Here is a 14,765-nt window from a genome sequence, read left to right on the forward strand (position 1 = left end):
TGTCATTTACTCTTTTAAAGTTCTAAAGCAGCATATGCAGCTCTTAAGGCAAAAAAAGATTTAAAATTATTATGTTATAAATTCTGTAATTCTCCTCCTGGCAATAAAAGCCATGATTCTTATATTTTAACAGATAATATATTAGTGTACATCTGAATATACATCTGTCAACATTCTCTGCTGGAATGAAGTTGGTCAGTGAAGTGGAAGTGAAGGGCAGCATGGTGGGGCAACAATTAACGGCCGGCCTGGGCATCAGGGGACACAGAACGGCTGAGACATATCCTTCCATTCACAGATAATGTATTTGATGGAATGGTAACCCTTTTCAATTTGGCAGCTGCCTCTCCAGGAAGGATTGCAGTCAGCAAACTCTGTCGAATCTGTTTTGGGTCAGAGCTTTGGAATGTTAATGAATTTTGTCTCTTAAGGGTGAATGATGGACACTCAGTTGGAGTCAGTATTTGGGAATTCTGTTCATTACGTGCAGAGTTATTTTCCTTATCAATCACCTCAGGCTGTGGGATGTCCACACATTTATTTACAGAATGAGTCTTCTCTTCCTCTGTGTTGGCTGGAGGTTGGGCAGATGCCACTTCACTGCATGACTCAGTACGTGTTTAACTGAAAGTCTGTGACCTTCTCACTACAGCGAGGGCAAACGGTAAAGGACGCGAATTTGAGTATGGCAGTGGGGCACCAAAAGTTTTCAAAGGCTTCAGGTTTAGTGCTGCTTCCTGGCTACTGGGAAGAGTCCCAGGTTTTGGTGATACGGGGGGAGGAGGAGAGGTTTCCATGGGTTTCTGACTGACGATGTCATCATCAGTATTTTGAATTTGGGGTTGTGAGACAGAGTGAGCTGTTTTACTTAAGGGAGAAACAGTCTGCTCAGAAGGAGTCAGCATACCCTTTCCTACCACCTTATTTGGCAATTCTTTTGGAGTACGACTGGGGGCAGCATGGGCATTCTTGGCTGCAGCAGATGTCACATACTGGTCGGATCCTCTCTTCTGCATCTGCAAGAAAAAAGAACTGGGTTTTGCCTGGGAATTTGAAGCCAGAGATTTAAATTTTGACTCCAAAATATTGTTTGTATCTTCCAAATTTGGTGCAAAGGGAGCTGTGCCAATGTCTCATCACTTTGGGAGGTCTCAGAGGATTAACCATGGCACCATCCGATGAGTTCACAGCACTGTGCACCTCATCATCTGTTTTCAAGTTAGGCTTAGGTTTAAGGTCTGGTGGTGACTCCTTTGGTTCAGCAGAAATGGAAGGGTTTTCTGTTTGGATGGCAGTTCCTCTCACAGTCTCAAGAGTGGGATTTTTTTTTACTAAAGTACATATCTCTTGATCATCTTTATACCCTACAGTTTCCAATTCCCAGTCTTTTGATATTTCCAAGGATTTGGGAGGCACTAATTTATAAGTAGTCATTCTGATTTGGGGTATATACTCTCGTGTGATGTCATTGAAAGGTTTTGGCTTGGAGTTGTAGTCCTATCTGTAAAATGGATAATTCTTCAGGTAAGAAGCAGTCGAATTTGTGTCAATCCTATCTACAGAAGGCAAAAGATCATCATCACTACGTACACAAATTGGAACTTTCATGGTGAGTTGTTCTTTTGAATGTATAATTAGGGTGCCTTGACTCCTGAATTCCCTTTAGGTTTCTACCGAATCTTGTGAACTTTGGATAAATATTTAGTTGATTTGTTATTTGAAGTTTTCACACTTTCATTAATTTTAAAGTCAGACAAATTATGATCTTGTTGATTCCCACAAAACCTGTTCCTAGAGGGGGTTGTCTAAATTGCTGCATCTTGAATTTTTGTCTTTTCTGCATTGGGTTGATTCATTTTTTGATCTGGTACCATCGAAGCTGCTAGATGGTTTTCCTTGTAACTTACAGTAGTATGAGTTTTATGTACCCGAGAGTCTGATAGTCTGACAACATCCGTGTTCATGTCGTTATTTTTGGCAACAGCTCCTACAGTGATTTGTTTTCCTCACTCCCTCATTTATATTATCGTCTCTGTTCTCATTCTTTTGGTTTGGGCCCAATGGCGTCAAGTTTCTCTTACTAACAACTACCATCTCTTCATTGCTTGCATCATGTTCTAAATTCTGTGATCCCTGTCCATCTGTGTTTCTAGCTTCCTGTTTTTCTTCCTTGGAGTTTGTAAGAACTCTCCACTATCAATGCCGGGGGCTGAGTCAGTATCATTTTTGGGGATATTTACTATATCTGGGGATACAAAAAGAGTATCTTGTGACTTCAGAGAAACAATTTTAGCCTCGTCTTCAGGCACTTCACTCAGTTCTTTTCTTTCACCTATTTCTTCAAAGCCATAATCAGAGCTTACTTCAGATGTCCATGATGTCACAGCTGCCTCAGGTGTTCCCAGGGCTCTCTGAGAGAGAGCTTTCCTCTGTCACTTTGGACACAGTGTACTGCTCCTGCCTGGGGAGCCAAGGGTTAGGGGAGTATTCTGCCAAAGAAGTAAAATCTGGACTGCATAGACCCTCAGGAGATTTTGGTTCTGAAACACTTTCTGAAGGAGCACCATCTACTGAATGTACAGCAGTAACATGACTATTTTCATTACTTTGATGCTGGGATATTTTGGAAGGTGGGGAAGATGCTTTTTGCTTTGTCCTTTCTCAAAGATGAATTTCCTGTGCTGCTACGGGGCAGCGAGCCAGTCCTCACTATGCCTGCTTCATAAGGATTCTTATCTGTTTCATGCACACTCACAGATTTCATTACACAAGAAATTGGCCTCCCCTGGATGCATCCAAGGTCCTGGAGGGGTGCTCTGAGATGCTGACATCAGGGACAATGGAGCTCGCCTGTGCTTGGGCACATCTGATGGCAGGGTGTTTGAAATATATCGTTTGGAGATGGCGTTGGATCTCATAAAAGTTGTCTGGTGCTTATTTACTAGAGGGGTTGCAGGAGAAGCACTTGCAGTTTGGTCCCACTTTTTCTTACTACATTGAAAAAAACTGAAAAATCCTTTTTTTCTTTCTCCTTCATAATGTCTAGGTTTGGTGATATTTGGCAGGACTCTTGTAAAGATGACTTACTGAAGGCAGTAACAGAAGTGGCTCTGTTGACATCCATGGCATATAATTCTCTTAGTCCCAGGTCATTAAGAGATTTTGGCTGGGCTTGGTGGCTCAGCCTGTAATCCCACGCCTTTGGGAGGCTGAGGTGAGTGGATTGCCTGAGCCCTCCAGTTCGAGACCCGCCTGGGCAGCGAGACCACATCTCTACAATAAATAAAAAAATCAGCCGGGTGTGGTAGCGCATGCCTGTAATTCCGGCTACTTGGAAGGCTGAGGCGGAAGGATCACCAGAGCCCAGCAGGTCGAGACTGCAGTGGCTGGGAGCAACCACTGCACTCCAGTCTGGGTGACAGAGTAAGACTCCAACTCAAAAATAAAAAAAACAGATTTTGACAGCTCGAGGGGCTCCTGAGCTTGGTAATCTTTCAGCAACAGTGTAGGTAATGGATCAAGCTCACATTTCCTACAGATAATAGGAGCTAGTTCTTTAAGTGATGCATGTGGGCTACCTCTTACTATGGTCTCCTGTGTTTTCTTAAAATTGATCACTACTCTCATTGTTTTCTCTGGTATTATTGGTGTAGGCTTTATCTTATCCAAAATTTTTGGCTTTAAAATTACCTTCTCTACCTCCAGCATTCCTATTGGTGTATTTGGCTTAAATTTAATGTGACTCTTTTCAGTGGATAGCAGATCAATTATGTAACTTGATGGATTCAAGTGATACTGTGCACAGAAAAATATCAAAAAGTCCATCATAGGTTTACTGCCATGAACAGTAGTAGATTTGATAACATCTCCAGGTAAAACCACCGAGAATTCAATGTCTCGGTCTATCATGTTTCTTTTTGTTCCATGCTGAAAGCAGTGGATTCTACAGAATCAGGAACTGAAGCGAAATCAGCGTATTTGATCTCAGCTGGAGGAAGTGGCGCCTTGGCTTTTGGCTTTCTCCCTGCAGGGATGGCGAGTGGTGTGGACGACGCCACGGAGTCCTGAGGGAGTGGGGTTCAGCTGTCCATTGCCCTGCGAGGTGCTGTGTGGTCTCCGGCTTGCAGGCAGTATGTCACTGCCTGCAAAAACCCAACGGGAGCACCACGGCCACTGCAGAAATGCAGGAAGAAACCTGCAGAATGGGACCTGTGGCTTGTCCTCCCTGCAGTCTCGATTATTAGCATTTTTATATATCATTAACAATCTAGCTGAGAGCCAATTCAAGAAGGCCACCCCATTAGCAATAGCTACAAAAATACAACATGTAAAAATACACTTAACTAAGAAAGTGGAAGGTCTCCATGAAAATAACTACAAACCACTGATGAAATACACTGTAGATAACAAATGGAAACCATCCCATGCTCATGGATTGGAAGAATAAGTGATCATTCCAATGACCATACTGCCCAAAGCATCTATAAATTCAATGCAATCTTTATCAAAATACCAACATTATTTTTCACAGTATTTTTAAAAATTCCATAAATTCATATGGAATTATAAATAGCCAATGTAATTATAAGCAACAATAATAAAGTCAAAATTATCACAATACTTGTTGTCAAACTAAACCACTATTTTATAGTAATCAAAAGAACATCATATTGGTACAATTCTAGACACATAGGTCAATGAAACACAGAAATAAAGTTACATACTTGCAACTAAGTGATCTTTAATGTAGTCAACAGAAATATACACAAAGACTCCACCAACAACTACTGGAGAGAGGAGAAACACTTCAGTAAATAGTGCGGGAAAAACTGTCTGGTCACATGCAGGAGACTGAAACAGACATATACATTTCACCTACCTATCACCATACACAAAATAAACTGTAAATGGATCAAAGTTCCAAATGTAAAGCCTCAAAGTTTAAGTATCTTAGAAGAAAGCATAAGAAACACTTTTAGAGTAATAGGCAACTAATTATTGTTCAGTTCTCCAAAGGCGAATGTCACAAAGATGAGATAGAAAAAGGGAACTTCATCAAACTGATAAGGTTCTACAAATTTAAGGAAACTATCAAAAGATCCCACAGTATATTAAAAAATATTTGCCGACTGTTAACTTGACAAAGGCTTAATATCCAGGATCTAGAAGGAACTCAAATGTGCCAAAAGGAGGTCAAAAATAAAACACCTATTAAAAATGGGGAAAATATGTGAATATATATTTCTCAAAAGAAGCCATATATTCAGCCAACAGATACCAAAAAAAAGGATCGTCTCACTAATCACCAAAAATGCAAATTAAATCCACACCATACTTCACCCAGGATGGCCATCATCAAAAAAATCGAAAAACATCAGATGCTGGAGTGGATATGGGGAAAGGGGAATATTTCTATGCTTCTCTTGGAAAGTTAAACTAGTATAACCTCTATTGAAGACAGTGTGGTGAATTCAAAAAGAACTAAAAATTGATGTTCCATATGACTCAGCAATTATTCTTCTGAGAATATTTCCAAAGGAGCTCAAATCACTCTACAGAAAAGATACCTGCACACGTATGTTTATGGCAACACTATTCACAATAGCAAACACATTGATCCAACTGTACTGCAAGTTGAAAGTGTAATGAATAAAGAAAATGTGAAAAATATATATATATACATATATATATATATACTGAACAATTATACAACCCTAAAGAAAATCACATTTATGAACTTTGCAGCAACTTTGATGGAATTAGAGTCTATAATACTGAGTGATTTATCACAGAAACAAAGAAATGAGTATCACATATTCTTACTCGTAAGTGAACATTGAACATTTGTCATAATCCTTGAAGAAAGGAATTCACAGTAGTGGGACACTGCCAGGGGAGGGGAAGGGGGACACATAATGTCAATAAAGGTACAAAACTTTACATGTATAATGAGCACTTGTTTATTAATCCAGCATCTTACCCCACATCCTTAAATACAAACACACACACACACACACACACACACACACACACACACACACGGAAAAATACATCGTATTTAATAATAGTTAAATGGGAATAGTGGCTTGCCATGTGCATAAAATAAAAAATTCACACATTTTCCTATATACAGACACTAACTCAAGAAGAGTTATATAACTTAAAGTAATACCTGGAACTATAAAATTATTTGACAAATATCTAAGAGAAGCACCTTTAGACATTAGTGTAGGAAAAAGATTGATAGAATACAGCCATGGAGACTTTCAATTTTGCACAAAATAACTAACAAGACTTCTCCATGTTCCATACACTCATTCTTTGGTTAATTAAGTGAATTTGTCTGAAGCAGGAGATAAAAAAAGCAAAGATCAGACACTCACCTGCCAACATAACCTCTCTTTGTGTGCCTTTTTCATCTGTATCTGATTATACAAGGATCAACAGAGAATGGTCATATTGATAGATTTCATAGTCGGATAACTATAAGAGTGCTAATAATAATACAAATGGGTAAAGCCAAGGCCAAAATCAACTTTATTGTAGAGCATTGCTGAATGTAGACTAAAAATGAAGAATTGAAATTGGTATGAAATTGTTGTCCCATGCTGAATTTTTCAGACAACACCATACAAAAGAAGTTACAAAATACAACAATAAAAAATACAGGGGAAGGCATGGATTGGGACAGGTATCACCAATATGTATCTGAAAGCCACAGCTTCATTCTGGGTCTTCTCCTAAGCATGTTCTCCAGAGACCTCTGGTGTTCTGACAGCCCCTGCAGAGTGGTTTGTGTCAGGGCTCACATTGATTTCTCCTGTCATTGTCTCATGCACTGTAAAACAAAGTCATATCTACAGCTTCCAGGTTGGTCATATTAAGAAAGGCTATGTTTGTAGAATTGTAGGATTGGTGTAAGAGATTGTAAATCATCTGTGTACTGATGAAAAATATAATTTTCTCCAGTTGAATTACCCGCTGTTGCCAACTACTCCAGTCCACACCTCAGACCCTTCTGAAAACAGCTCACACTGCAGTAAGTGAAGGTGAATCCACAGGCTTTGTAGGAGAGATTCGGATAATCCAAATAATGTCTCATTTTTACCCCTGACTTCAAAAACTGAACTTCACACAGAATTCTTGAAAAAACAGAGGGAAAGGCTGAGAACAGCCCCAAGTAGAGTCATCATAGATGATCCTGGTGCAGAGGAAGCATTAACTTTGAGCATAATGAGAAGGAAGCCCAGATCAGTGCAGACCCCATGTTGTGGACCCTGGGAAGTACACAGACACAGGGACTCCTCATCATGACCTGTAGAGGAAGGAGAGAAGCAGCTACTCAAATGCAGGAATGGACTGAGTCTGCATTTTTTGCACCCTGTGGACATGTGTGCACTTCCTAGCTAGTCCCTCCTCTGACTCTGGAATCCCAGGAGAGACGGGTAAAAGGACTTCAAGGATCAGATGATCAGGGAGAATTTGCCCATTTTTCGACCGTGGAAGCAGTATGAATCTTGTGTGAACTCATATTGCTGATGAATTAGTAAGACACAACAGAAACTTGAATATAGGAAATAAATATTAAATTCCATTCCATTCTTTGATCAGTGCTAGGGTCCATTGTCCTTTCTAAGAAGAAAATGTGAATGATTAGATCAAGGTCTGTGTATCTAGAGCTGGAGCCCACCTTTTCAAGTGCCATGAACTCTGGATGTCTCTTTGTTCTTCAGTATCCCAGGATTAGCTCATCCAAGATGTCTCTCTTCACATCCCCTGGGAAGTATGCGAAGAGGGTGGAGAAGGTTAATTGTGGCTGGGACAAGAATCTGAGGAATCCTGCTGACAATGTTGTGACCTACCCTTGGTGCTGTTGCTGTTGTTGCTTCTCATGTTGGTATGATTGTTCCTAGGCATAGTGAGTCTCCCTGACACCTTGAGACAGGTCACCTGGAAAGATCTCCAGCAGTAATAGAATTACTAATAAGATCCATTCAGAGGTCACTGTGAATAGAACATTCAAGTACACAAATACTTTTGATTTTAAAAACAGAAAAATGTGCCACAAATGTAAGGTATTGCATATCTACATGTTTGATTGATAAAGATTAAAAACACTTTAAAATAGCAATGAATTGAATATAAATATGTTGTTTATGTAGATAATGTTAAAAGATTTCAAGTCAAGATTCAAAAAAGTAGCTCAACTATGTAAAATTATGATAATTATACAACAAAAGGCAGACTTGATTAATAAAATTAATAAAATTTGCATATAGAAGAAGACAGAATTATTGATATGTGATTGAACCATCCCATGAAGACATGGGTGAGACAGGAAAGGCTACTATTCCACATTTTAATGAGGTAGGAGGAATAAAAACAAGCATTTGAAAAATAAACTTTTGGCACTTCCAGAAAGATGGCGATGGAGCAGTTTGGTCTGTGAGAACTTCCGCAAAAGAGAACACACATAAAGACTCTAGCTCTCTCCCGGGAATTGCACATCCCATCGTTGTCAGCCTGATCTTCACACAGAGCTCAGCCACAACCACAGCTCAAACATCATGGTGGTCTGGGCAGCTGCTGCAGCTGCAGATGCCACTGTGGCATAGCCCCACCAATGACTATGGTAACCCACCACTTCAGGCAGTGAGACCCCCACAAGCACAATCTACTAAGATCTCCTCCGCTGCTACTGCCACTATCACACCCACCCCTCACCCAGAGTCAGACTCGAGGAGCTCCTTCCACTTACTGTGAGGTGGCTGCTGCCACCACCACTACCATTGTCAGCTACCTCACATCCTGGTTTCCCTCCGACTTGCACCCTATCGGGTTGCATTGACTTGGAGGTTGCAGCAGCTGCAGATAAAGATCAACTGGAGCTGTGAGATACCATCACCTGCTGGGTATCCAAGGTAAAAAAATCACAATGGGAAGAGCAGAAACCCTTCACCCTTGATAAATAGACACAGGCTAGATCTGAGTCATAGGGCAGGGAGCCCAGATCTGAACTGCACTTCACAGCAGGCCAGGGCAACTGACCCTAACTGTGAAAAAATCTACCAGCCTGCAAACACAGCTAGAAATCAGAACTCAGAGGACATTGGACTTAAAGGAAAAGTTTTAGATTGTGGTTGTTGGTTCTGTTAATTTACTAACTTTATTCTATTCACGCTGTTTTGTTCTTTTTTGGTTTTATTTCTTTGTAAAACCTATCTTTGTATAGAGAAATAGCACATCAATAAGGAGGTTGGTTAGTGTGTATATTAGCATCATTGCATGTTTTAGTTTTTTGGTATGGGTGTTGGTTAGTTTGTAGTTGTGGTTATTGTTTTCATTTGTTTCAGTCTTTGTGTCTCTTTTCATTTGTTAGTTGATATGCTCATCTGTTTTCCATCTTATACCTCTCTCTCGCCACACCCCTCTTACCCCCACCGCCAGCTCCATTCTCTTTCCTCTGTTAACCTCATTTTGCTTTCATGGAGTAAACATGCAACCCCACTGCAGGGACAGATTCCAAGGAAGTGGGAAGAGGAATTCACATTATCCATACACCTGTCGGCAGATACCAGGATCTGCAGATAGATTTTGAATCACAGCTCCCCCCTGAAGTAGATCTCAAAACTGCAAACACGACTACCCCCAAGGTACAGTCCATCTCCAGAATGGAACAAAGCAAGAGGATATACATAAGGAAGATTATGAGATTGAATAAACAGAAGTAAAAGTAACCTCTCCACCCCTTAATAAGAGAATTAAAAAAGATGAGGAAAGGGAGGGAAGGAAAAAGTAGGGAGAAAATTCTGCACAAATGAAGAAAAACCAAAAGAAGAATATAGGTCTCATACAGACACCTGGGAGATCAGACAATGAGAAACAGACAGACTATGGGACACAAACAATGTAGAGTCCCAAGAATGACTGGTCACATGCAACAAACCCAGTCATCAAGACATTAATAGAGAGAATTTTAAAAAATCGTAGTAGGGCTTGGTGGCTCAGCCTGTAATCCCATGCCTTTGGGAGGCTGAGGTGAGTGAATTGTCTGAGACTGTGGGTTCGAGACCCACCTGGGCAGCGAGACCTCATCTCTACAATAAATAATAATAATAAAAAAATCAGCTGGGTGTGGTAGCTCATGGCTGTAATTCCAGCTACTTGGAAGGCTGAGGTGGAAGGATCTCCAGAGTCCAGCAGGTAGAGGCTGTGATGGTTGGGAGCAGCCACTGCACTCCAGTCTGGGTGACAGAGTGAGATTCCAACACACACACACACACAAATCATGGACAGACAAGAGGAAAATAGGAAGGAGTTGATGACAGAAATGACAGAAGTAAAGAATACTGTGATGGAAATAAATAGCAAACTAATAAGTATGAAAAGCAGAATTAGCCAAGCAGAAGGTAGAATCTCAGAACTTGAAGACCAAAATACAGAACTAACCCAAACTGTCAAAAAGCATAGCAAAGAAGCTTAAAAAGACAGAACAAAATTTTCAAGAAATGCATGATTAATCCATGAGACAAAACCTAAGAGTAATTGGCTGTCCTGGAGCAGAGAGAGAGATAGAGACCAGACTGGAACAAACATTTCATGAAATCATTCAAGAAAACTTCCCTCATCTCATCAGTGAAGCAAAAATTCAAACACAAGAGATTCAGAGAATTCCTGCAAGGCAACGTATAAGAAAACCAAGTCCCATATACATAAAAATTTGCCTAAACTAAACAGATATAAAAGAAGAAATCCTAAAGGCAGCAAGAGAAAAACGTCATACTACATACCAGGGAAAACCAATTTGAATAGCAGCAGATTTATCTAAAGAAATCTTACAGGCTAGGACAGCATGGATCCCTTTCTTCAAAGTTTTAAACGATAAACAATTTCAACCAAGAATAAACTACCCAGCCAAGCTAAGCTTCATCAGTGAGGGAGAATTGAAATCTTTCCCAGATATCCAATCCCTAAGATCCTATGCTCTCACCAGACCACCTCTACAAGCAACACTTTAGAAAGTATTGAACAGAGAAGAAAAGGAAAAAAGAACAACAACATTCTTCACAAGAGTACAGGCAAAGAATAAAAGCACATATGAACCAACTCCAAAACCAAAAGAAAGAAAATAAACAAACAGGATAAACACCAACAACTCTGTAAGAACCTTCTAATAGGGATCAACTCTCACATTTCAATAATTAGCCTGAATGTGAATGGACTAAATGAATGACTGAAAAGACATAAAATAGCAAAATGAATAAAATATAACCAGGCAACAATTTGTTGCCTTCAAGAGACTCACCACATTAGAAAGGACACTCAGACTCAAAGTAAGGGGGTGGGAAACAAATTTTCAGGTGAACACAACACAAAAGAAAGGAGGAGTCATGATCTTAATCTCAGACAAAATGCCCTTTAAGCAATCAGAAATTTAAAAGATACAGAAAACCAATACATAATAATAAAAGGTTCAATTCATCAAGAAGAAATATTCCTCCTAAACATATATGAACCCAATATAGGAGCACCATCATTCATTAAAGCAGCTACTAGGTAAACTCAAAAAGTTACTGACTCTAACACTATCATAGCTGGGGACTTCAATACCATACTCACAACCCTATACAGATCATCAGGCAGAAAATCAGCAACAAAATCTGAAACCTCAAAGTGACACTTGACCAAAAGGACATAATTGATACCTACAGAACACTCCATCCAACGACAACACAATATACATTCTTCTTATCACTGCAGGGAACATACTCTAAGATCGACCACATACTTGAACGTACATGAAGCGTAAGCTAATTTAAAAAGTTTGAAATTTTGCCAAGCACCTTTTCAGACCACAGTGGAATAAAAATAAACATCAACACCAAGAAGGTTACCCAAAACCCACAAAGACCTGGACACTAAACAGTATGATGCCAAACCACTCCGGGGTCAATGATGAAATAAAAACAGAGATTAAAAGATACCTGGAAACAAATGAAAATGAAGAAACATCTTAGCAAATCTCTGGGATACCATGGATGCTGTATTAAGAAGGGAATTCATATCTCTACAAATGCACATGAACAAAATTGAAGAATCACAAAATAGCCTATAAGTCACCGAAGGAAGCTGGAAAAACAAGACCACCAAAATCCTAACTTCAGCAGAAGAATCCAGATCACCAAAATAAAAGCCCAAATCTGAGAAATAGAAGAAAAAAAATGATTAAAAAATCGATGAAAACAAAGGTGGTTCTTTCAAAGGACAAACAAGATTGATGGTCCCTTAGGTAGACTGACCAAGAAAAAGAGATAAAAAAACACAAAAAAACACAATAAAAAACACAAAAGACGAAGTCCCATCTGATCCTGAAGAAATACAAAAGATCATTAGAGACTATTATGTACACTTGCATGGAAAAAAACTTGAAAACCTTACAGACATGGAGGTGGAGGATTTTCTGACTTCACAACCGCCCAAGGTTATAACAAGAAGAAACTGAGACCCTAAATAGACCAATAACAATCAAGGAAATCGACAATGTTATAAGAAAACTACCTACAAAAAAAGCACTGGACCAGACAGCTTTCCAGAAGAATTCTAGAAGACATTTAAGGAGGAGATGTTACCAGTACTACTGATAGTATTCCAGGTGATTGAGAAAGATGGAACTCTCCTCAGATCATTTTATGAAGCAAGCATCACATTGATACCCATGCCAGGTAAAGACCCACAATGAAAGAAAACTACACACCAATAACATTGATGAACATAGCTGCTAAAATTCTCAAGATACTAGGAAACCGGATTCAACAACACATCTCAAAAATCATCCATCATGACCAAGTAGGCTTCATCACTGGGATGCAAGGATACAGCTGTTCAACCTCGCAAAACAATAAATGTAATTAAATACATCAACAGATGTCAGAACAAAAACCTCATGATTATATCATTAGATGCAGAAAAAGCTTTTGATAAAATCCAGCACCCCTTCTTGATTAAAAACCCTCAAACAGCTAGGCATGCATGGAACACACCTCAAAATATTAAAAGCCATCTATGAGAAACCAACAACTAGCATACCCCTTAACAGTCAAAAATTGTAAATATTTTCCCTGTGAACTGGAACAAGACAAGGATGATCACTCTCTCCCCTCTGGTTCAATATAGTATTGGAAGTCTTGACTAGAGCAATCACAAAAGAGCAAGAAGGGGTATTCAAATAGGAAAAGAGCAAGTCAAATTATCTCTCTTTGCAGACGACATGATTGTGTACCTTGAAAACTCAAGAGAATCTGTCAAAAGCCTCCTTTCACTGATAAAGGACTTTGACAAAGTCTCAGGGTATAAAATAAATGTGCAAAAGACAATCACATTTCTTTATACCAATAATAAACAAACCAAGACACAAATAAAAAGTACAATTCTATTCAAAATAGCCACACACACACAAAGAAATACCTTGGCATCTTCTTAACCAGAGACGTGAAAGACCTTTACAATGAAAACTACAAAACACTTCTCAAAGAAATCAAAGATGAGAGAAACAAGTGGGAAAATATCCCATACTCATGGGTTGGAAGAATCAACATTGTGAAGATGTCCATCTTACATAAGTCAATCTACAGATTTAATGCAATACCCATCAAATTACCAGCAACATTCTTCTCATAGATAGAAAAATAGTACAGTAATTCATATGGAAACACAAGTGACCGAGAATATCCAGAACAATCCTCAGCAAAAAAAAGCGGATATGTCACATTATCAGACTTCAAACTTTACCTATAAAGCTACAATAATCAAACTCGCTTGGTATTGTTACAGGAGAAGGCATAGTGACCAATGGAATAGAATTGAAATTCCAGAAGCAAAATCTCAATTCCTCAACCAACTCATCCTTGACAAAGCCTCCACCACCTACAACTGGGGAGAGGAGAACCTATTCAGTAAATGGTGTTGGAAAAACTGACTGACCACATGCAGAAGATTCAAGCAAGACCCCTATCTATCCCCATACACAAAAATTAACTCTATGTGGATCAGAGACCTAAATGTAAAACCTCAAACCATAAGAATCCTAGAAAACGCAGGGCACACCCGTATGGAAATTGGAACTGGCATCCAATTTCTGAACAAAACTTGAAACACACAGGCCATAAGAGATAAAATAGACAAGTGGGACCTCGTTAAACTGACAAGCTTCTGCAAAGCCAAAGAAACAATCAAGAGAGCAGGGAGACAGTCCACAGATTGGGAAAAATTATTTGCCTACTCCATGTCTGTCAAAGGCCTAACATCTTGTATCTTCAAGGAACTCAAACGTACTGAAAAGAAGAAAAAAAAAAAAACAACCCCATTACAAAGTGGGCAAAAGTTATGAAGAGACACTTCTCAAAAGATGACATACAAGTGGTCAACAGACACATGAAGAAATTTTCCACCTCACAAATCATCAAGGAGATGCAAATTAAAACCACACTGAGATACCACATAACTCCAGTCATAATGGCCATTATCAATAACTCGAAAAATAACAGATGCTGGAGAAAGGATGCTCCCACTGTTGGTGAGAGTGTAAACTAGTGCAACCTATGTGGAAAGTAGTGTGATGATTCCTAGTAGCTCTAAATATCGACCTCCCATATGACCCTGCAATTCCCCTACTGGGAATATACCCTGAAGAACTCAAATCACCCTATAAAATAGATTCCTGCACATGTATGTTTATCACAGGATTGTTCACAATAGAAGAACCTGGA

General features: G+C 39.3%; 1 pseudogene; it reads right to left on the minus strand.

The window, feature by feature from the left end:
• Positions 1-236: 236 nt before the first annotated feature.
• LOC103259608 lies at positions 237-8,845 on the minus strand (annotated as a pseudogene).
• Between the last annotated feature and the right edge of the window lie 5,920 nt (positions 8,846-14,765).

This window comes from Carlito syrichta, unplaced genomic scaffold (assembly GCF_000164805.1).
Source record: "Carlito syrichta isolate Samal-C Ts95f unplaced genomic scaffold, Tarsius_syrichta-2.0.1 Scaffold302915, whole genome shotgun sequence".
NCBI classification, from domain to species: Eukaryota; Metazoa; Chordata; class Mammalia; order Primates; family Tarsiidae; genus Carlito; species Carlito syrichta.